This window comes from Schistocerca nitens, chromosome 7 (assembly GCF_023898315.1).
Source record: "Schistocerca nitens isolate TAMUIC-IGC-003100 chromosome 7, iqSchNite1.1, whole genome shotgun sequence".
Lineage (NCBI taxonomy): Eukaryota > Metazoa > Arthropoda > Insecta > Orthoptera > Acrididae > Schistocerca > Schistocerca nitens.
Window position 1 is genome coordinate 429,575,973 of NC_064620.1, and position 24,903 is coordinate 429,600,875.

At 43.7% G+C, this 24,903-nt stretch overlaps 1 protein-coding gene across 1 annotated transcript in view; it reads right to left on the reverse strand.

Annotated features, from left to right (window-relative positions):
* Nucleotides 1-24,903, reverse strand: part of LOC126195147 (cadherin-23-like) — a 460,891-nt gene that overhangs the window by 421,379 nt on the left and 14,609 nt on the right. The window lies entirely within an intron of this gene.

Genomic DNA, 24,903 nt, shown 5'->3' on the forward strand with positions numbered 1-24,903 from the left:
TGCAGAAAGCAAAGCTGAGTGGTTTATCATCGGCCAATCTACGGCACTATCTGTAATAACTCCATAACCACTTGCTACTCTTAACATTAGTTATTATTCTCAGCACAGTCGTATAATTTCAGTCTTGGGCCGTTTTCAAATTAACTGTTAATTTTTTATGAAATCAACAGTATCATACATTGTAAGTTGGAAGCAAGGAAGACTGGGTTTAACGTCCCGTCGACATCAAGATCACTAGAGACGATGCACAAGCTCGTATTGTGACAAGGATGTGGAAGGAAATCGGTCGTGCCCTTTTCCAAGGAACCATCCCGGCATTCGTCTGCAGTGATTCAGGGAAATCACGGAAAACCTAAACCTCGATGGAAGGACGCGGATTTGAACCTGTGTCCTCTCGAAGGCAAGTCCAGTGTGCTAAACACTGCGCCACCTCGCTCGGTCACGACCATTGTTTACTTCAGTTAAAACTTCCAGGCTGACGAACTGTGTTGAATATAGAGGGTGTCTCAAAAGAAAGTTTATAACTGGCGTGTGAAAAATAAAATAGAGGTTAAAGACTATCGGCAGAATCTGTATTTATTATCGAAATATACAGTTTAGGAATTTTCTTCTTACAAATAACGTCATTTAAACCTACTGAGATGGCTGTCATTTCGTTACTGCTGTTTTTTTTTTTTTTTCAGTTGCTCCATAGAAACCGGATTATTGACATACACTTTGGATTTGACTTATCCCTATATGTAAAAATCGATGAGACGCAAATCTGGACTGCATGGGGGCCAATTTGCCTCATCCCTCCTCGAAATCAATTTACCAGAGAAAATTTCACAAACTCGCATTATAGAGGCATTGGACTTGCATGCTATGGCTCCGTCCTGCTGAAACCACGTTATTTGGTTATAGCCAGGAACGTTTTGCAATTTATGGAGTAAAAAGTCATTTAACATCGTCACATAACGTTCTGAATGCACCGTAACTGCAAGATCGCTCCCGTCCTCGAAAAAGTACGGGTCAATTATTTCTCGATCCGACTTCGTAGCCCATACAGTAGCTTACGGCGAATGAAAGGTTCAAATGGCTCTGAGCACTATGGGACTTAACTTCTGAGGTCATCAGTCCCCTAGAACTTAGAACTACTTAAACCTAACTAACTTAAGGACATCACACACATCCATGCCCGAGGCAGGATTCGAACCTGCGACCGTAGCGGTCGCAAAGTTCCAGACTGTAGCGCCTAGAACCGCACGGCCATCCCGGCCGGCGCGAATGAAAGGGTTTCTCATGCTTCTTCCTAGTATTCGTTGCACTACAGTGGCAGCAATTTTGCCTATTGAGATGACAATTCAGGTGCAAATGAGCCTAACAGCAGACTATGTCTGGCATCCTGAGACTTTAATTATTGTACTAATTGGATTTTGTAAAGGTGCAGAATTCGTGCAAATGATCTATGCACATTTAAAGATCTTGCACGATTACAGATTGAGAAGTTAGGATCGTCACGAACGGACCGATTTACACTCTCCACGGATTCGCCCGTTCTTGACGAGCTAGGTCGCCGGATTTCGGTTAGGCCAGAGCTGAACCGGTCTCCTCAAACGTTTGCTCCATTTGCGGTTAAGGAGAACACTTGGAGCGTCATTTACATTATGCAGTCCACGATCATTGTAAAATTTCCTCCGTGCTGCAGTCACCGCATCACCGTTTTCGTAAAATTCTCGCGATCCGCTCCCGAGAAGCGCTCCACATCGACTGAATTACTAACGGCCAAGTAAGCGATTAACGTACCCGCCACTCACCTCCGATTTCTTGCGCATGCACGGAGAGCTCTTCAAACATAATCTTTATTTTGAGACACACCGCATAAAACAATTCCCTGACGTTTCACATCTGACTGCGGAAGACAACCTCGCAGCTAAAACGGGAGCTGCATCAAGGGGTCGAGAGGCTACAGATTTTATGCAGCTGCATAGAGCGCACCACTATTTGTCACGTGCGATGGACCTAGCATTCCTTCCGAGAAGAAAAACAGCAAGGACTAACGAGAAACAACATTCCCAAATTGTTGTGTTGCTATGGTCTTCAGTCCTGAGACTGGTTTGATGCAGCTCTCCATGCTACTCTATCCTGTGCAAGCTTCTTCATCTCCCAGTACCTACTGCTGCCTACATCCTTCTGAATCTGCTTAGTGTATTCATCTCTTGGTCTCCCTCTACGATTTTTACCCTCCACGCTGCCCTCCAGTACTAAATTGGTGATCCCTTGATGCCTCACAACACGTCCTACCAACCGATCCCTTCTTCTAGTCAAGTTGTGCCACATACTCCTCTTCTCCCCAATTCTATTCAATACCTCCTCATTAGTTGTGTGATCTACCCATCTAATCTTCAGCATTATTCTGTAGCACCACATTTAGAAGGCTTCTATTCTCTTCTCGTCCAAACTATTTATCGTCCATGTTTCACTTCCATACATGGCTACACTCCACACAAATACTTTCAGAAACGTCTTCCTGACACTTAAATCAATACTCGATGTTGACAAATTTCTCTTCTTCAGAAACGCTTTCTTTGCCATTGACAGCCTACATTTTATATCCTCTCTACTTCGACCATCATCAGTTATTTTTCTCCCCAAATAGCAAAACTCCTTTACTACTTTAAGTGTCTCATTTCCTAATCTAATTCCTTCAGCATCACCCGACCTAATTCGACTACATTCCATTATCCTCGTTTTGCTTTTCTTGATGTTCATCTTATACCCTCCTTTCAAGACACTGTCCATTCCGTTCAACTGCTTTCCAAGTCCTTTGCGAAAGTTTTTCTCCCGATTGCTAAGATAACGGAACGCATAGGAAAAGTGATTGCCAAGTATGAGGTAGTTCAGATAATCCGTAGTCCAACCAAGAAGACAAACAATAAGAGCTTAAGAACTTTAAAAGATGTATAGCATGCACTAGCGGCGCCTTCGATGTATATAATTCCGTGTAGTGGAGGTCAAGTATACATTTTAACTACAAAAAGAAGTGTTAAACATCTGCTTAACCGATCGCAAAGGAACTGCCTCCAGGGACACACTGACAAATGGATCGTAGCAGAACGTGTTATCCGGCATGGAAATCACAAGATGCAATTCAGTGAGACGAGCATTTTAGCAAAGACAAACCATTATCAAGGGCATATGCACAGAGAGGCCACATAGGTTTGTAAACACATTAAAAATTTTCTTAGAAAAGAAGGTGTTAAGTTAGATGAAATATGGATGTCGACATTGCGCTAAAAGAATAATGATCGAATACATTTAACAGCGAACAATGGGACCAGCAGAGATAATCTCGCAATCGGCATCACCTGAGGAATGATAGTCCTTTGTATGCAGCTTTAGATATTCGGTGGACCCTGGAGCCCCGGATCAATTGCGTTTTACTTCCGAAGTCTCCTGCAGTTGTAGCCGAAACGTAAATGAGCAGTTTTATATATAGACCGCGGCCTCTCACTTGTCAGACAGGAAGTTTTAACAAGGAATATAACTATAGTTTGCCAATTGATGTACCAGTTAGTAATCGGAAGTAATGAGTTAATGGATCCATATTACATTGGATAAAATAACTTTCTTTTTTGAGTGATCGGTCTTCTGCATGGTTTGATGGGGTCCTACACGGAACCCCCTCCTGCGCTAGCCTTTTTATCTCTCAGTAGCACTTCTACCTGACGTCCACAATTACTTATTGGATATATTCCAGTCACTGTCCTCCCCCACAGTTTTTACAGTTTTCGCCTTCTACAGCTCCCTCTAGTACGACGGGGATCATTCCCTGACGTCTTAATACATGCCCTGCCGTCTTATCTCTTGTCAGTGTTTTCCATATGCTCCTTTCCTCGCCGAATCTGAGAAGAACATCTTCATTCCTTACCTAACGATTCCGCCTAATTCTCAACATTCTTCTGTAGCACCACGTCTCAGACGCTTCGATTCCCTTCTGTTCCTGTTTTCCCACTGTTCGTGATTTACTGCCATGCGATGCTGTGCTCCAAACGTATATTTTCAGAAATTAATTTACCAAAATAATTCCTACGTTTGCTACCAGTAGGCTTCTCTTACCAGGAATGCCCTCTTTGCCTGTGACAGTCTTCTTTTTAGGTCCTCCTTGCTTCGTCGGTCGTTAGTTATGATCATGCCCTTTTCGACGTCAGACATTTCGCTCCGTTTCCGCATTACGAGCCCCTTGCCGTCTGTGACATTTAACATAGGCGGTGGTCGCATTAACCTGACTGGACCGTCTGTTTGTAAATGAAATGAAATGTCGAGTGTCCAGGGCCTCCCGCCGGGTAGACCGGTCTCCTGGTTCTTTTAGTTGACGCCAGTTGGGCGACTTGCGTGTCGATGGGGATGATATGATGGAAATGCCGTGTGGCTTGGGCCTTCCTTTGGTTAGACCGCCTGGTGCAAGTCTTTCGAGTTGACGCCACTTCGGCGACTTGCATGTCGATGGGGATGAAATGATGATGAAAAGTGCAACACAACACCCAGTCCCTGAGCGGAGAAAATCTCCGACCCAACCGGGAATCGAACCCGGGCCGTTAGGAATGACATTCCGTCGCGCTGACCCCCAGCTACCAGGGGCGGACGATGATATGATGATGATAACCCAGGGCCCCTTTGCTTGGCACTCTCTCGCGCTGGCCACTCAGCTATCAGGACGGACCGTGTCTCAGTGAGAACTACCCTCACTGTCACACCTCATTATATCTACTGCCATATTGCACCACAACTATTATTGTCTATCATTATGGTACATGATATTTAATTGAAAAACTTTTCAACTTTATTATGAGCACGTAATTTTTGCCTGTCAGGTTCCAAAACGCACAGCACAGTTCCCTATACCGCAACCACAAGCTACAGGTTCCTCGGGCACTGGGAGCACGTTGTGGTGGGACCTCCCTCTGGTATTGGCTCCTGACCCTATAGTTCCATGGAACGACTACTTTGCCTCTCTTAGCAGTCAGAGTCACCCTGGTCATGGCTCCTATTTAATGTATCCGAAAACCTATTAGTCGACTTTAATATGGAGTGAGTCCATCCGTAACCTTTATGGTAGCTTGAGCTCTATTGGGGACACTTGCAGTGGGGTGCCTCAATGTCCATGCAGGAATGGCAACCCATTCTTCCTCAAGACCCGAAACCAGATGCTGCAGTCTGCAGCGATGTCCTAAAACACCCTAAAACATATTCAGGTAGTATCAAATCGGAACTCTCGGCATGCCAGTCCATTTAAAGAATGTCCGCAGCTCGTAATCTAGTGGCTAGCGTTGCTGCTTCTGGCTCACGGGGTCCTGGGTTCGATTCCTGGCCAGATTGGGGATTTTCTCTGCCTGGGGACTGGGTATTTGTGTTGTCACCATTTCATCATCATTATCATTCGTGACAGTGGCTAGATTAGACTGTGTAAAAAATTGGACTGTGTAGAAATTGGGACTTTGTATGGGCGGTGATGATCGCGCAGTTGAGCGCCCCACAAACCAAACATCATCATCATCATCATTTCAAGAATGTTATTGCCTACCAACCATTTTCTCACAGATCCTGACTTATGACACGGTGCATTATCACGCTGATAAGTCATTGTCCTCGAGCTGTTCCTCTCCAGTACACTGTACACAATTGGCACTTCACTTGATGACAGGTAACGTTCTCCACGCCTTAGCCAGACCCATACCCTGCCATCCGACTTCCACAGATTCATCATTCCAAACCACTCGTTCCCAGTCATCCATTGCCCACTGGCATCCTTCTTTATACAATCTCAAGCGATGCGTAGCATTGATTACAGACGTGTGTACCTTGTGAGTAGCTGCTCCACCACTGTACGCCACTATTTTTTGACTCATTATGCACATTGTGCGAGTTGGGCTGTTGGTAGTACTTTGAAATTCACGAATGGTTCCATTCGCTGATTTCATACGATTTTTTACAAGAATCGTCCGCAGTGCTCGACAGTCTCTGTCCGTCAGTGCAGGACGTCTGCGTGAATTTGGTTTAGCTGCGGTTGTTCCTTCTCAGTCACATGACCATGGGTCGAATTGTGCAGATTTCGAACGGTTGAAATGTACCTAATGGATCTGGTGCCTAGGTGACATCCTATGACTAGTAGACATTAGAGGTTACCGAGCCCTCACGACAGACCTATTCTGAATTACTGCTTCTTTACTGACAACGCATTGCTGCCCGCCATCTTTTATACTGGCAGGTCCGTCTCTTGTGACGTCTACTGGTCAATTCTGCATTACATAGTGGTGTCCAGATAGTTTTTATCAGATTATATCCAACGATCGTCATTATTGTCAGTCTTTCTGCCACAGGTATTTGCCTTCGTCTTCGCGGGGTTGCTTTCTGTAGTACAGCGGACAAGAGTTGATTCATTAGGTGTCACTCTACCCAAGCCATTCTTGCAATGGAGTCGGCGATACTGATCTATCATGTATCGCCCCCCAGTATCTCCTTGACAACGGTTCTTTGTGGCGATTCAGTTGTTGCCTGTGAGTATCAACCACTTAGGCATGAAGTGGACACGCACATATGGTATCTTTTAGCGTGCATTCTTCACCACAGGCACATTCAGAGACTTTCCCTCGCTCTCTGCTACGCGAAAAGGCGGCCTAACAAGTGTATCACTCCTTTCGAATTCCTCTCTCGCTGACTCATTTCCAGCAAATCTCTTATGTCTGGTAAGAAACATTAACATCGTCTTGCTGGTTGGACATCAACCCGATATTTCTGACGAGGTTGGAGGACTATTTACTTCTAGACTGTAATCCAGTTAAATTCCGCATTCCATGGTATTCTCCTTTCTTCAGTCATCACCACTTCTATCGTATCTGTGGATCGAAGGGGCACATCCTAAGTACAGGGTGTCCCAAAAATAATGACCTGATTTTAAATAGAATTATTTATTAGAAAGAAGGGCTTAACACCAAAAAATTGCATTTTAAATTACTCACAAAAGACAGACGGTCATAAAAATCCACCATAAATGTTCAATATATCTTCCATTAGGCAGCACAGATGACATCTAGCCGATAGCCGAATTCATCCCAAATTGAGCGTAAGGTGTCTTCTGTCACTGAAGCTACAGCAGCTGATATTCTGGTTTTTAGTTCATCAATGTCACCAGATAAGGGAGGAACGTGAACACATTGTTTAACATATCCGCCCCCTTAACTGCGATCACTGACTAAGTACGACTAAATTCAACAGCACAATATGCCTTCTATGCGGACGCCATATTGCGCGAGACTGGCTGCACGCTCCAGGTAAGCGCTCGTAGCGACATCTAGCGGATTTTTTCTGAAAATCTAGACCATGCCGATTACATCTAGCGCTGTTTCAGTTACCTAGTGACATTTGTCTCAATGTCATTACAAGTTAAAATCGGGTCATTCTTTTTGGGACACCCTGTATTATTTTCACTGCCTCATACAATGTAGTGTATAACTCGCTTCTCCCTAAATCCTCGCGCTGGTATTGTGCAAAGAGCGATTAAGAAGATTCCGTTCCAAGGTCGTAAAGTGCAGAATCGGTATGCCTACCAGGCAAATGCGCCGTTTCATTGAGGCAATCATTCCACCGAAGCACCAGGTTGAAAATGTCCGTTTGGGAAAACACTATGTCCTGCTGCTTGAAGAAGTCCGTAAATGGCTGCTAACCGAGCGAGGTGGCGCAGTGGTAATCACACTGGAATGACATTCGGGAGGACGGCGATTCAAACCCGAGTCCGGTCATCCTGATTTAGGTTTTTCGTGATTTCCCTAAATCGCTTCAGCAAATGCCGGGATGGTTTTTTTTGAAAGGGCACGGCCGACGTTCTTCCCCATCGTTCTCCAGTCCGATGGTACCGATGACCTCGCTGTTTGGTCCCCTCCCCAAAATCAATCAACCAACCAACCAACTACCTGCTACGCATCCTTGTCCGACAGAAATCGTCAATCCTTCAAGGCCTTTTTTAAGGGGCCGATGGCGCGATAATCGCATAGGGAGAGATCAGGACTATAGGGCGGGTGCTCAATTGTCTCCCACTTTTCTGCTTTAAGATATTTGCGATACGGGGACGTGCCTCATCATGAAGCAGCAGTATCCCTTGTTAAATTTTCCCCGACGTTTGGCCCCAACTGCACGCCGTAATACGTATTTTTCATTCTCAGATGCGATGGTACTTGTCCTTCGGCAGCCAAGAAAACAATAGCAGCACGAATGAGATTTTCACTCTGCAGCGGAGTGTGCGCTGACATGAAACTTCCTGGCAGATTAAAACTGTGTGCCCGACCGAGACTCGAACTCGGGACCTTTGCCTTTCGCGGGCAAGTGCTCTACCAACTGAGCTACCGAAGCACGACTCACGCCCGGTACTCACAGCTTTACTTCTGCCAGTACCTCGTCTCCTACCTTCCAAACTTTACAGAAGCTCTCCTGCGAACCTGCAGAACTAGCACTCCTGAAAGAAAGGATATTGCGGAGACATGGCTTAGCCACAGCCTGGGGGATGTTTCCAGAATGAGATTTTCACTCTGCAGCGGAGTGTGCGCTGACATGAAACTTCCTGGCAGATTAAAACTGTGTGCCCGACCGAGACTCGAACTCGGGACCTTTGCCTTTCGCGGGCAAGTGCTCTACCAACTGAGCTACCGAAGCACGACTCACGCCCGGTACTCACAGCTTTACTTCTGCCAGTACCTCGTCTCCTACCTTCCAAACTTTACAGAAGCTCTCCTGCGAACCAGGTTCGCAGGAGAGCTTCTGTAAAGTTTGGAAGGTAGGAGACGAGGTACTGGCAGAAGTAAAGCTGTGAGTACCGGGCGTGAGTCGTGCTTCGGTAGCTCAGTTGGTAGAGCACTTGCCCGCGAAAGGCAAAGGTCCCGAGTTCGAGTCTCGGTCGGGCACGCAGTTTTAATCTGCCAGGAAGTTTCAATAGCAGCACGTTGGACCTGTTGGGACCCATTTAATATGCCATCGCCGTAGTTCACGCATTTACCGCACGTAGGTCGGAAAGACACGAATGCCACACTAGTTCTTTGCCTAAACGTCGCTACTTATATACTCGTATCGGAATCGCGCTATGTTGCATATCCGATGCAACAATGCCCTCAGACGAAACCTTCCTGATCGACACTTGTAAGTCTGTCCGCCCAAACAATCGCACAGTATCCCATCGTTCGTAGTTAGTGAACAGTGTAAGACAGACACAGACTTATTTGTCCGGCGATTTACATGTATTGTGAGCGTTGGTATACCTATTACACTATCTTCAGTTCTACCACTTGCACTTCCCACGAAATTTCCAAGTTAAGAAGGAGACAGTAATTTCCAATTTTTTTAATTCTTTTAGTTTCATAGTGCATAGGCATAGGTATTTTTCCTGTGCATATTTACGAGTATTATATGTTCAAAAATTTCCACTTAAGTTCTATAGTTGGGGTTAAGTATTTATTCTTATGTACTTTTCAAAAACTGCCTTCAACTTTTCGGTTCTTAACTTTTTACTGTGATACTTCATCCCAGATGTAGTTATCTAGGTTTATATGTAATTGCAATATCCTGAGCCACTTCTGTCGTCGTTATCCGACGGGGCTTCCCCAGTATCTCTGCTGCGGTTTATCAGTTTGCCTGTGAAGTGATAAATCGAAACTCTGATTTTCCGCCCTGTTCCCAGCATGAATTGTGCTACAACTCGAACGTTTAAAAAGTATTGCTTGTTGTTGTGGTCTTCAGTCCTGAGACTGGTATGATGCAGCTCTCCATGCTACTCTATCCTGTGCAAGCTTCTTCATCTCCCAGTACTTACTGCAACCTACATCCTTCTCAATCTGCTTAGTGTATTCTTCTCTTGGTCTCCCTCTACGAATTTATCCTCCACGCTGCCCTCCAATGCTAAATTTGTGATCCCCTGATGCCTCATAACATGTCCTACCAACCGATCCCTTCTTCTAGTCAAGTTGTGCCACAAACTTCTCTTCTACCCAATTCTATTCAATACCTCCTCATTAGTTATGTGATCTACCCACGAAATCTTCAGCATTCTTCTGTAGCACCACATTTCGAAAGATTCTATTCTCTTCTTGTCCAAACGATTTATCGTCCATGTTACACTTCCATACATGGCTACACTCCATACAAATACTTTCAGAAACGACTTCCTGCCACTTCAATAAATACTCGATGTTAACAAATTTCTCTTCTTCAGAAACGCTTTCCTTGCCATTGCCAGTCTACATTTTATATCCTATCTACTTCGACCATCATCAGTTTTTTGCTCACCAAATAGCAAAACTCCTTTACTACTTTAAGTGTCTCATTTCCTAATCTAAATCCAGCAGCATCACCCGGCTTAATTCCACTACATTCCATTATACTCGTTTTGCTTTTGTTGATGTTCATCTGATATTCTCATTTCAAGACACTGTCCATTCCATTCAACTGCTCTTCCAAGTCCTTTGCTGTCTCTGACAGAAATACGATGTCATCGGTGAACCTCAAAGTTTTTATTTCTTCTCCATAGATTTTAATACCTACTCCGAATTTTTCTTTTGTTTCCTTTACTGCTTGAGGCTACTACCCTGTCTCACACCCTTCCCAACTACTGCTTCCCTTTCGTCCCCCTCGACTCTTATAAATGCCATCTGGTTTCTGTACAAATTGTAAATAGTCTTTCGTTCCCTGTATTTTACCCCTGCCACCTTTAGAATTCGAAAGAGAGTATTCCAGTCAACATTGTCAAATGCTTTTTCTAAGTCTACAAATGCTAGAAACGTATGTTTGCCTTTCCTTAATCTAGCCTCATTCTGCCAACGGCCTTGTCAAAGAGGGCGGAGGAGCGGATAGAGATTCTGGGCAGTCTCTTGTCCTAGGGGTGGGAAATTGCCCCTAAAAGCGGAAGAATCAGCAATGATCAACGACATGAGGATGCAGAAGGCAATGGAAACCACTGCATTAAAGACACGTAACGTGTATCCACAGGACATGTGGCCTGTAATTGAAGAAGTGTCATGGTGATCTCTCCATTGGCAAAAGATTCCGGAATAGTCCCCCATTCGGATCTCCGGGAGGGGACTGCCAAGGGGGAGGTTACCATGAGAAAGAGATTGAATAATCAACGAAAGGATAACGTTCTACGAGTCGGGGCGTGGAATGTCAGAAGCTTGAACGTGGTAGGGAAACTAGAAAATCTGAAAAGGGAAATGCAAAGGCTCAATCTAGATATAGTAGGGGTCAGTGAAGTGAAGTGGAAGGAAGACAAGGATTTCTGGTCAGATGAGTATCGGGTAATATCAACAGCAGCAGAAAAAGGTATAACAGGTGTAGGATTCGTTATGATTAGGAAGGTAGGGCAGAGGATGTGTTACTGTGAACAGTTCAGTGACCGGGTTGTTCTAATCAGAATCGACAGCAGACCAACACCGACAACGATAGTTCAGGTATACATGCCGACGTCGCAAGCTGAAGATGAACAGATAGAGAAAGTGTATGAGGATATTGAAAGGGTAATGCAGTATGTAAAGGGGGACAAAAATCTAATAGTCATGGGCGACTGGAATGCAGTTGTAGGGGAAGGAGTAGAAGAAAAGGTTACAGGAGAATATGGGCTTGGGACAAGGAATGAAAGAGGAGAAAGACTAATTGAGTTCTGTAACAAGTTTCAGCTAGTAATAGCGAATACCCTGTTCAAGAATCACAAGAGGAGGAGGTATACTTGCAAAAGGCCGGGAGATACGGGAAGATTTCAATTAGATTACATCATGGTCAGACAGAGATTCCGAAATCAGATACTGGACTGTAAGGCGTACCCAGGAGCAGATATAGACTCAGATCACAATATAGTAGTGATGAAGATGTTGGAAGATGAAGATGAAGATGTTGGAACACGTGAGGCAATACTAACCTTACGACTTATCTTAGAAGAAAGATTAAGAAAAGGCAAACCTACGTTTCTAGCATTTGTAGACTTAGAGAAAGCTTTTGACAATGTTAACTGGAATACTCTCTTTCAAATTCTGAAGGTGGCAGGGGTAAAATACAGGGAGCGAAAGGCTATTTACAATTTGTACAGAAACCAGATGGCAGTTATAAGAGTCGAGGGGCATGAAAGGGAAGCAGTGGTTGGGAAAGGAGTGAGACAGGGTTGTAGCCTCTCCCCGATGTTATTCAATCTGTATATTGAGCAAGCAGTAAAGGAAACAAAAGAAAAATTCGGAGTAGGTATTAAAATTCATGGAGAAGAAGTAAAAACCTTGAGGTTCGCCGATGACATTGTAATTGTGTCAGAGACAGCAAAGGACTTGGAAGAGCAGTTGAACGGAATGGACAGTGTCTTGAAAGGAGGATATAAGATGAACATCAACAAAAGCAAAACGAGGATAATGGAATGTAGTCAAATTAAATCGGGTGATGCTGAGGGGATTAGATTAGGAAATGAGACACTTAAAGTAGTAAAGGAGTTTTGCTATTTAGGGAGTAAAATAACTGATGATGGTCGAAGTAGAGAGGATATAAAATGTAGACTGGCAATGGCAAGGAAATCGTTTCTGAAGAAGTGAAATTTGTTAACATCGAGTATAGATTTAAGTGTCACGAAGTCGTTTCTGAAAGTATTTGTATGGAGTGTAGCCATGTATGGAAGTGAAACATGGACGATAACCAGTTTGGACAAGAAGAGAATAGAAGCTTTCGAAATGTGGTTCTATAGAAGAATGCTGAAGATTAGATGGGTAGATCACATAACTAATGATGAGGTATTGAATAGGATTGGGGAGAAGAGAAGTTTGTGGCACAACTTGACTAGAAGAAGGGATCGGTTGGTAGGACATGTTTTGAGGCATCAAGGGATCACAAATTTAGCATTGGAGGGCAGCGTGGGGGGTAAAAATCGTAGAGGGAGACAAAGAGATGAATACACTAAGCAGATTCAGAAGGATGTAGGCTGCAGTAGGTACTGGGAGATGAAGAAGCTTGCACAGGATAGAGTAGCATGGAGAGCTGCATCAAACCAGTCTCAGGACTGAAGACCACCACAACAACAACGAAGAGTAGTCTGAAGTTCAAGACATTAGTCAGGAAGAATCAATACGCAAAGAAGTGAGATACGGAAGTACTAAGGAATGACGAGATACGTTTGAAGTTCTCTAACGCTATAGATACAGCAATAAGGAATAGCGCAGTAGGCAGTACAGTTGAAGAGGAATGGACATCGCTAAAAAGGGCCATCACAGAAGTTGGGAAGGAAAATATAGGTACAAAGAAGGTAGCTGCGAAGAAACCGTGGGTAACAGAAGAAATACTTCAGTTGATTGATGAAAGGAGGAAGTACAAACATGTTCCGGGAAAATCAGGAATACAGAAATACAAGTCGCTGAGGAATGAAATAAATAGGAAGTACAGGGAAGCTAAGACGAAATGACAGCAGGAAAAATGTGAAGACATCGAAAAAGAAATGATTGTCGGAAGGACAGACTCAGCATACAGGAAAGTCAAAACAACCTTTGGTGACATTAAAAGCAACGGTGGTAACATTAAGAGTGCAACGGGAATTCCACTGTTAAATGCAGAGGAGAGAGCAGATAGGTGGAAAGAATACATTGAAAGCCTCTATGAGGGTGAAGATTTGTCTAATGTGATAGAAGAAGAAACAGGAGTCGATTTAGAAGAGATAGGGGATCCAGTATTAGAATCGGAATTTAAAAGAGCTTTGGAGGACTTACGGTCAAATAAGGCAGAATGGATAGATAACATTCCATCAGAATTTCTAAAATCATTGGGGGAAGTGGCAACAAAACGACTATTCACGTTGGTGTGTAGAATATATGAGTCTGGCGACATACCATCTGACTTTCGGAAAAGCATCATCCACACAATTCCGAAGACGGCAAGAGCTGACAAGTGCGAGAATTATCGCACAATCAGCTTAACAGCTCATGCATCGAAGCTGCTTACAAGAATATTATACAGAAGAATGGAAAAGAAAATTGAGAATGCGCTAGGTGACGATCAGTTTGGCTTTAGGAAAAGTAAAGGGACGAGAGAGGCAATTCTGACGTTACGGCTAATAATGGAAGCAAGACTAAAGAAAAATCAAGACACTTTCATAGGATTTGTCGACCTGGAAAAAGCATTCGACAATATAAAATGATGCAAGCTGTTCGAGATTCTGAAAAAAGTAGGGGTAAGCTATAGGGAGAGACGGGTCATATACAATATGTACAACAACCAAGAGGGAATAATAAGAGTGGAAGATCAAGAACGAAGTGCTCGTATTAAGAAGGGTGTAAGACAAGGCTGTAGCCTTTCGCCCCTACTCTTCAATCTGTACATCGAGGAAGCAATGATGGAAATAAAAGAAAGGTTCAGGAGTGGAATTAAAATACGAGGTGAAAGGATATCAATGATACGAGTCGCTGATGACATTGCTATCCTGAGTGAATGTGAAGAAGAATTAAATGATCTACTGAACGGAATGAACAGTCTAATGAGTACACAGTATGGTTTGAGAGTAAATCGGAGAAAGACGAAGGTAATGAGAAGTAGTAGAAATGAGAACAGAGAGAAACTTAACATCAGGATTGATGGTCACGAAGTCAATGAAGTTAACGAATTCTGCTACCTAGGCAGTAAAATAACCATGACGGACGGAGCAAGGAGGAAATCAAAAGCAGACTCGCTATGGCAAAAAAGGCATTTCTGGCCAAGAGAAGTCTACTAATATCAAATACCGGCCTTAATTTGAGGAAGAAATTTCTGAAGATGTACGTCTGGAGTGCAGCATTGTATGGTAGTGAAACATGGACTGTGGGAAAACCGGAACAGGAGAGAATCGAAGCATTTTAGATGTGGTGCTATAGACGAATGTTGAAAATTAGGTGGACTGATAAGGTAAGGAATGAGGAGGTTCTATGCAGAATCGGAGAGGAAAGGAATATGTGGAAAACACTGATAGGAGAAGGGACAGGATGATAGGACACCTGCTAAGACATAAGGGAATGACTTCCATGGTACTAGAGGGAGCTGTAGAGGGAAAAAACTGTAGAGGAAGACAGAGATTGGAATACGTCAAGCAAATAATTGAGGACGTAGGTTGCAAGTGCTACTCTGAGATGAAGAGGTTAGCACAGGAAAGGAATTCGTGGCGGGCCGCATCAAACCAGTCAGTAGACTGACGAAAAAAAAAAATCTAGCTTCTACGATAAGTCGTAGGGTCAGTATTGCCTCACGTGTTCCAACATTTCTACGAAATCCAAACTGATCTTCCCCTAGGTCGGCTTCTACCAGTTTTTCCATTAGTCTGTAAAGAATTCGCGTTAGTATTTAACAGCTGTGACTTATTAAACTGATAGTTCGGTAATTTTCACATCTGTCAACACGTGCTTTCTTTGGGATTGGAATTGTTATATTGTTCTTGAAGTCTGAGGGTATTTCGCCTGTCTCATACATCTTGCTCACCAGATGGTAGAGTTTTGTCAGAACTGGCTCTCCCAAGGCCGTCAGCAGTTCTAATGGGATGTTGTCTACTCCCAGGGCCTTGTTTCGACTCAGGTCTTTCAGTGCTCTGTCAAACTCTTCACGCAGTATCATATCTCCCATTTCATCTTCATTTCTCTTCCATTTCCATAATATTGTCCTCAAGTACATCGCCCTTGTCTAGACCCTATATATACTCCTTCCATCTTTCTGCTTTCCCTTCTTTGCATAGAACTGGGTTTCCATTTGAGTTGTTGATATTCATACAAGTGGCTCTGTTTTCTCCAAAGGTTTCTTTAATTTTCCTGTAGGCAGTATCTATATTGCCCCTAGTGAGATAAGCCTCCACATCCTTACGTTTCTCCTCTAGGCATCCTTGCTTAGCCATTTTGCGCTTCCTGTTGATCTCATTTTTGAGACGTTTGTATTCCTTTTTGCTTGCTTCATTTACTGCATTTTTATATTTTCTCCTTTCATCAATTAAATTCAATATTTCTTCAGTTACCCAAGGATTTATACTAGCCCTCGTCTTTTTACCTACTTGACCCTCTGCTGCCTTCACTACTTCAGCCCTCAGAGCTACCCATTCTTTTCTACGGTATTTCTTTCCACAATTCCTATCAATTGTTCCCGTATGCTGTCCCTGAAACTCTGTACAACCTCTGGTTCTTTCAGTTTATGCAGGTCCCATCTCCTTAAATTCCCACCTTTTTCAGTTTCTTCAGTTTTAATCTACAGTTCATAACCAATAGAGCGTGGTCAGCGTCCACATATGCCCCTTGTAAGGTTTTCAAATGTTGAAATCAAGCGATTCATTGTAATTAAGTTGGTAATACAATTCTCCACTGGCACACGGCGTTCAGTCTATTGCCAGATCCAGACTCAGTTCCGGACCTTAGGTTGGAAATGGAACACGCATATATAGTGTACTGTCACATTAATATGACCACCTGTGAAAAATTGGCATAACTACCTTACGCAGCGTGGAACGCTGCGAGATCGGTAGGAGCCGGCCGAAGTGGCCGTGCGGTTAAAGGCGCTGCAGTCTGGAACCGCAAGACCGCTACGGTCGCAGGTTCGAATCCTGCCTCGGGCATGGATGTTTGTGATGTCCTTAGGTTAGTTAGGTTTAACTAGTTCTAAGTTCTAGGGGACTAATGACCTCAGCAGTTGAGTCCCATAGTGCTCAGAGCCATTTGAACCATTTTTTTGAGATCGGTAGGAAGAGGGTCAGTGAGGTTCTGGAAGGTATCTATAGGGATGTGGAGCAGATGACTCCAGTGCCGTGGCCAGCTGTGTTAGGTTTCTCGGTTGAGGATCCATGCCGCCAACAGCCCGATCGAGGTCGTCCCACAAATTCTCAAATGGGTTTAAATCTGTGGATATTCATGGCCACGGGAGTACGGTAAACTCATCCGTTGCGGAAGTACAAACAGCGTCTAGGTATGGACATGGCCCTTAAGAGCAGATGCATACTCGTTTGATCCACTGTGCCTTCCAGAATGACGAGATCACCCAAGGAATGCCACGAAAACATTCCCCAGACCAAAAATGCCGACGACTGTTGCAGGGTGTTTGCTTCCAGAAGTCTCACGCGGTACACGCCAACGGCACCTGTCCGATGGAGCATAAAATACATCTGAAAAGGCTACCTGTCGCCGCTCGGTGGCTCTCCAGTTGTGGTATTGGCGTGCAAATTCCAGCATTCGTCGCTAGTGAGCACCAGTCGGCATGGGTGTATGAACCAGGTGCTTGCTGCGGAGAACCATCCACGAGACTCAGAGGGGCATAGACACGGGTTCCCAGGTTGATGCCGTGTTTCTTGACTTCCGCAAGGCGCTTGATACAGTTCCCCACAGTCGTTTAATGAACAAAGTAAGAGAATATGGACTATGAGACCAATTGTGTGATTGGACTGAAGAATTCCTTGATAACAGAACGGAGCAAGTCATTCTCAATGGAGAGAAGTCTTCCGAAGCAGGAGTAATTTCAGGTACCGCAGGGGAGTGTCGTAGGACCGTTGCTATTCACTATAGTATATAATTGAAATGAACACCCTTAGCTGCTTACAGTCGTTGACATACGTCAAGGGGAACAGATGAAAATGTGTGCTCCGACCGGGACTCGAACCCGGGATCGCCTTCTTACATGGCAGACGCTCTGTCCATCTGTGCCACCGATGGATAGAGCCTCTGCCATGTAAGCAGGAGATCCCGGGTTCGAGTCCCAGTCGGAGCACACATTTTCATCTGTCCCCGTTGACGTATGTCAACGCTTGTAAGCAGCTAAGGATGTTCATTTCTTTGTAATTTCACTCTAACGAGCTGCTTGGTCACCGATGGTATCCGTTCTTTCGGACATGTCCGAAAGAACAAATACCATCTTACTAAATATATAGTTAAGGCCATCTTCTTCTTCTGTGTGAATGTACAAACAGTGCCCGAACTCTTTCGGGAATCGGCAACGCGCCGCGAGTAATGAGTATAATAGGCGACGGCACTACGAATGTAGTGCGGGACAATACGTTGGGAATGTGGGTTTCGCGGGAGGTGCGCCAGAGATAAATCCCTGCAGCCGCGCTATCCTCTGTGTCCTCGGTGGCTCAGATGGATAGAGCGTCTGCCATGTAAGGAGGAGATCCCGGGTTCGAGTCCCGGTCGGAGCATATATTTTCATCTGTCACCGTTGACGTATGCCAACGCCTGTAAGTAGCTAAGGGTGTTCATTTCATTGTAATTTCATTCTAACGAGCTGCTTGGTCACCGTGATTGGACTGAAGAATTCCTAGATAACAGAACGGAGCAAGTCATTCTCAATGGAGAGAAGTCCGAAAGAACAGATACCATCTTAGTAAATATATATAAATTACCTTGTGGATGACATCGGAAGTTCACTGAGGCTTTTTTTGGGTGATATTGTGGTATATCGAGAGGTTGTAACAATGAAAAATTGTACTGAAATGCAGGAGGATCTGCAACGAATTGACGCATGGTGGTGGTGGTGGTTAGTGTTTAACGTCCCGTCGACTACGAGGTCATTAGAGACGGAGCGCAAGCTCGGGTTAGGGAAGGATTGAGAAGGAAATCGGCCGTGCCCTTTCAAAGGAACCATCCCGGCATTTGCCTGAAACGATTTAGGGAAATCACGGAAAACCTAAATCAGGATGGCCGGAGACGGGATTGAACCGTCGTCCTCCCGAATGCGAGTCCAGTGTGCTACCACTGCGCCACCTCGCTCGGTTTGACGCATGGTGCAGGGAATGGCAATTGAACCTCAATGTAGACAAGTGTAATGTGCTGCGAACACATTGAAAGAAAGATCCTTTATCATTTAGCTACAATATAGCAGATCTGCAACTGGAAGCAGTTAATATAAATTATCTGGGAGTAGGCATTAGGAGTGATTTAAAATGGAATGATCATATAAAGTTGATTGTCGGTAAAGCAGATGCCAGACTGAGATTCATTGGAAGAATCCTAAGGAAATGCAGTCCGAAAACTACTGAAGTAGGTTACAGTACACTTGTTCGCCCACTGCTTGAATACTGCTCAGCGGTGTGGGATCCGTACCAGATAGTGTTGACTGAAGAGATAGAGATTATCCAACGGAGAGCAGCGCGCTTCGTTACAGGATCATTTAGTAATCCCCAAAGCGTTACGGAGATGATAAACTCTAGTGGAAGACTCTGCAAGAGAGACGCTCAGTAGCTCGGTACTGGTTTTTGTTGAAGTTTCGAGAACATACCTTAACCTAGAGTCAAGCAGTATATTGCTCCCTCCTACGTATATATCGCGAAGAGAGCATGAGGATAAAATAAGAGAGATTAGAGCCCACACAGAGGAATACCGACAATCTTTCTTTCCGCGAACAAACGAGACTGGAATAGAAGGGAGAATCGGTGGAGGTACTCAAGGTACTCTCCGCGACACACCGTCAGGTGGCTTGCGGAGTATGGATGTAAATGTAAATACTTATGCTCTACTGCTATTGCTGCTACCTTCCGTCTGTAAGTGGTTATTGCACGCTGACGTCGAACAGAGGCCGTGGTCACATTAATGTCACCTGACTGTGTTTAGTGTGAATGGAGTGCACACCAATTGCTGACGTTTATGTCGTGTAATGCTTCTGGATGAGTGGTTACAGGGGCTGTCAAGATAAATGGGACACCCAGTACGCCGCAGCGGTAAGTATACAGGGTGAGTCAGTAACTATTGTCACCAAGAATAGCTCCGAAAGTACGATAGTAGCTGAAAAGTTTGTAGGACAAAAGTTGCATGGGGCAACGAGGGACATAATACGACGTTGGTTTTTTGTTGCTAGGTGGGGTCGCTTCAGAGATATGATGGTCAACTTTGTTTTTTAAGTGGGATGCTATAGTTTGGCATTTATTTTCTGATAGCGGCTATCGAGACGAATCCATTGGTGTGTAACAGTAAGGTGTTTTAGGGTCAAGATGGCATGAACGTCCAGTTAAGGTGATCGAAGTGATGACCATTGGTATCAATGTAGTGCTGAAATCGTCTTGTCATAGATATTCCTTATCATATCGGCACTTATCGAATCTCATGCTCTGACAATTCTCTCTCGCATATCTTCAGGTGTAGTTGGAATGTATTCATAAACAATGTCTTTTACGAATCCCCACAAGAAAAAATCCAGAGGCGTCAAGTCTGGCGAACGATCCGGCCACGACACATCTCCTTCACGTTCAATCCAACGATTTGGGGAGTGTTCCTGCAACTCATTTCCTAGCCACCAGCGAAAAATGTGCCGGACACCCATCGTCATAGATACCGCAATCTGTTCCTTGTTCCTAAAGGTACTTCTTCCAATAACAGACCTAATGTTTCGTGCAGGAATGTGGTGTACTTCCTACCATTAAGATTTCCTTCGATGAAATAGGGGCCTGTAATTCTAAATGAATTTTATCCATAGTGGATGCTATTGAACTCCGTGACGGTTCCTTTATAAAAATGGTTCAAATGGCTCTGAGCACTATGGGACTTAACAGCTGAGGTCATCAGTCGCCTAGAACTGAGAACTACTTAAACCTAACAAACCGAAGGACATCACACACATATCCATGCCCGAGACAGGATTCGAACCTGCGATCGTAGCGGTCGCGCGGTTCCAGACTGTAGCGCCTAGAACCACTCGGCCACTGTTCCTTTATAGGTTATAGAAAAATTTCCGCCACGAGTCACAATAAAACGTTATTTATTTGTCACACGACCGGTGTGTAACTAAATGGAGAAAACTGTCACCACACCTTAACTATAATAATGATGTTTCATCTTTATGTAAGTACAGATATATTTTCGACAAATGCTGCCCTGCCACTTACAATTGTCCCACTTGTATCTGTTTAGTCACGAGCAAATAATTTTTCTGTATTTATACGGTGATCTTCAGCAATACACACATGTACATGAATGTATAAACACTTGAGGATGGGCGCAAGCCCGAAACCGGTCGTGTGACAAATAAATAGCCTTTTATTGTAACTGGTAGCGGAAATTTTTCTACAGAATCCCACACCATACATTCAACGACCACGGTTTTGGTGTGCAATTTGCCGCAGCCAACAGGAATTTTCAATTGCCCAATAATGTATGTTATGTTAACATTTCCATGGTTAGTGAATGTAGCCTCGTCAGTAAATAAAATCAGATTAATAAATTTGTCATCCCTCTGAATCTGAAGTTGAGCCCAGCGGCAGAATTCAGTGAGACGCATACAATCCGTAACAGTTAATTCTCGGTTGAGACTGATATGGTAAGAAAGATGCGAGTATTTATGGCAATGCAGAAAACGAACAACACTACTCTGGCTCATGCCAGATTCCCTTGCGACTTGACGCGAAGTGTCACAAGGATCTCGAACCACAGTGCCAAGAGTACCAATTTCCGTTTCCTCGTTAGTAACTTCCCTTTGCCGGATGTGTTTCTGATGCGTTAAAGATCCAGTTGTTCTCAGTTTATTATACACATATTTAAATGTACGACGTGTAGGGTGAGTACGTTGAGGATATCTTACAGCAGATAAGTTTCTAGCTCTCACTGCATTTCATTGGCATTCTCTGTAAATGTGAAGCACATTGACTTGATCTTCGAAGGAATACATCATTCACATTCGCTTGATTCGATGATACTAGTCTTACCGTTCCTATTAGCGTTGTATTGCGAATCTGTCGGATGGTGTTTACATGTCAGTGGCACGTTAAATCGATACGCCGTACTCGACGAATATTTACTATTTGCACGATATACGAGAGAGAATTGACAGAGCATGTGCTTCGATAAGTGCCGAAGTGATAACGAATACCACTCAATCCATGATACCGATGGTCATCACTTCGAACACCTTCTGTAAATGGACGTTCATGCTACGTTTGTGACTTTCGTTGACCTTCGAAGACCTTACTGTTACACATCACTGGATTCGTCTCGATAGCCGCTATCAGAAAATAAGTGTCAAACTATAGTATCTCATTTATATAAAAAAAAAAAACCTTGACCATCATATCTCTGAAGCGACCCCACCTAGTAACAAAAAACGAACGTCATATTATGGCCCCCGTTGTCCCATGCAACTTTTCTCCCACAAACGTTTCAGCTACTACCATAATTTCGGAGTTATTCTTGGTGGAAATAGTTAGTGACTCACCTCGTATAACGAAATTTCTTAAGGAGACGTTTAATTTGAAAATATCACATGAATATACCGCAACAAACACTGTCTAATTATTATTAAATATGTCCGAGACGAAGTTATACACAGTTTTCTTTATACAACTGCTGGAATAATACCATTATGGAACGCTTTACTGCAGACACACTAGTTGAAAATTAGCCCTTCTGAAGATGTGACATAATTAATTATCTTCATTTTTCGTGAAAACAAGTGCTGCTAAGGGACAAGTAGATATAAATAAAGCGCTTTCTGGTGGATGCAATATGAATCATATGCTGAGCATAAGCCATTAACAGCTGAACAGCAGTGAGTGAATGTCAAAAACATTGGACACGAAGTGTAAGCTGAGGGGCTGTGTCAGTTGAAAAGGTCCCAGGAAGGAACACACGTCATCGTTTCAGGACAACGTACAAAAGAAGCAGCCTAGCTGCTAGCCTGCTTACAGCAAAACCATTTGGGAACTGTGTTGCGCTCAATCATGTAGGACTTCTTTCGAAAATGCTTTGTTTTCCAGCAGAGTAACATATAATTTCAACGAGAAATTACAAGTTTCGGCCGTCATCAGCTACCTTCACATCTAAAAAGAGGTAATAACATAAGTTTAGTAGCGAAAGTGAAGCTATGCCGATTACATCACAACTATAGCGTGTAATATACCATCATGACATAAGAAGGAAGCAGCAATTCGCTCTCAGATACTGATGTTAATGAGTGTCACGTATGTGCAGGCTGATTTCCTGCTGGGCATCTAACTAACTATTGATGTAGTATTCCACATTGATATATTTAAACAAAATTTAAAGTTTACCAGATATTTTAGTCAAGATAATTTCTAAAATTTCATTGGCCACTTGAGTCCAAACAATACGAAAAAAAATTATGAAAATTTTCATGTAACTATTGTATTGTATGTTAATCGGGGACCTAGAAACGACGGAGAGGTTCCGTCCCCGCCGCAGCCGCAGTGGTCCACAACCCCACGACGACTACCGCAGTCCTCTTCACCCCTCCGCCGCCCCACACCGAACCCAGGGTTATTGTGCGGTTCGTCCCCCGGTGGACCCCCCAGGGAACGTCTCACACCAGACGATCCTATGTTTGCGTGGTAGAGTAATGGTGGTGTACGCGTACGTGGAGGACTTGTTTGCGCAGCAATCGCCGACATAGTGTAACTGAGGCGGAATAAGGGGAACCAGCCCGCATTCGCCGAGGCAGATGGAAAACCGCCTTAAAAACCATCCACAGACTGGCCGGTTCACCGGACCTCGATACAAATCAGGCGGGCGGGTACGTGCCGGAGACCAGGCGCTCCTTCCCGCACGGAAGGCCGTGCGTTAGACGGCACTGCCAACCGGGCGCGCTTCACATAACTAACCTTCATTGTCACGGTAAGCAACGAACAGAATAAGAAATTGGTAAGAAGTAAACAATCAGCTATTTTAAGGAGATGGTTGCACTTTGAAATATAAATGTAAAATTTTCCACAAAATTAATCTTTATTGTCATAGTCCGAATATAAGATGAAATTAGGAAAAGGTAAACAGTCAGTTGTTGTAATGAGGTGGTTTCACTTTAGAACCACTGGGACATTACAGTTTTCAACCTCCCATCGTTTCATGTGATATATTTAAAGGCAAATGCGGATTTCCTAGGAAAAATCCTAAATCTCCAAACTTGTGTGAACTCATAACGCCTGAAACAATTTGTAATCCTAAATGGCAAAAAAATGGCCTAAAATTTAACAAATCTTATATCACAATTACAAACTGTCATTTCTATAATACTCATAAAAGCAATAGTGAAAATTCAGATATACGTTACATTAACTTAGATATACTTACTTTCACCATCAATGATATTCTCAATATGACCACTACGAAAAAAAAGGCAAGTCAGCATCTCCGCACCAACTGTGGCCTTCCCACAACCCACAATGCACTACATTTGTAGAAGTACCTCAGTGTACCACTAGAAGTATCCGTCTTAGGGTCGATGGGTTCATGCAAAAGGCGCTGGTACATCAAAAAAACTTAATAAAATGGGGGTTTCGGGCAGACACTACTGGGGCTCAAGGAGGTAAATGTCTGAGAATAGCATATTTTCTGACACTGATGCTAAACATCTTTCACGAGATGTTACTGTACGTAAAAATAGTATGACCGTTTCTAGTAATTGTGGGTTAGAAATTTTGATGGGATGAGCACTGACGCAGATGTCTGCCTTTACAGGAGGGTGTGTAGTTGTATGGAAAGGATTGAGTGGTCGGAGTGTTGGAGTTAAACTGTTGATAGAATTAGTTGAATAAAGGTTAAGGTTGGAATCCTCATTGGACAGGATGGGTGAGAGAAGAATATGGCTACTGGAATGGATGGGTTTCTTAGTTATTAAGAATTAGAGGGAAATATTTGTTGTTTCCATGACATCGGAGCTGGAAGAGAGGATGTGGCAGAGGGTAGTTTCCACTAGGGTGAATAGGTTGTTTGAATACGACATACGCCCGGTCGAGGGAGTACGTGGCTGTTAGATTGATGAGGAAGAAAGGTTTGGTAGCTAGGGAAATTTGTTGGAGTTTGTGAGGACATAATTGAATAGCTTATAGTATGTTAGATAAATGGGATGAGAAAGTGGAAATACCTGGAGAAAGTTGTAGGAAAGCGGTAGGTGACTTCCCTACCTAGGTTACTAAGCATTTCGAGAGTATGCAGTACACTG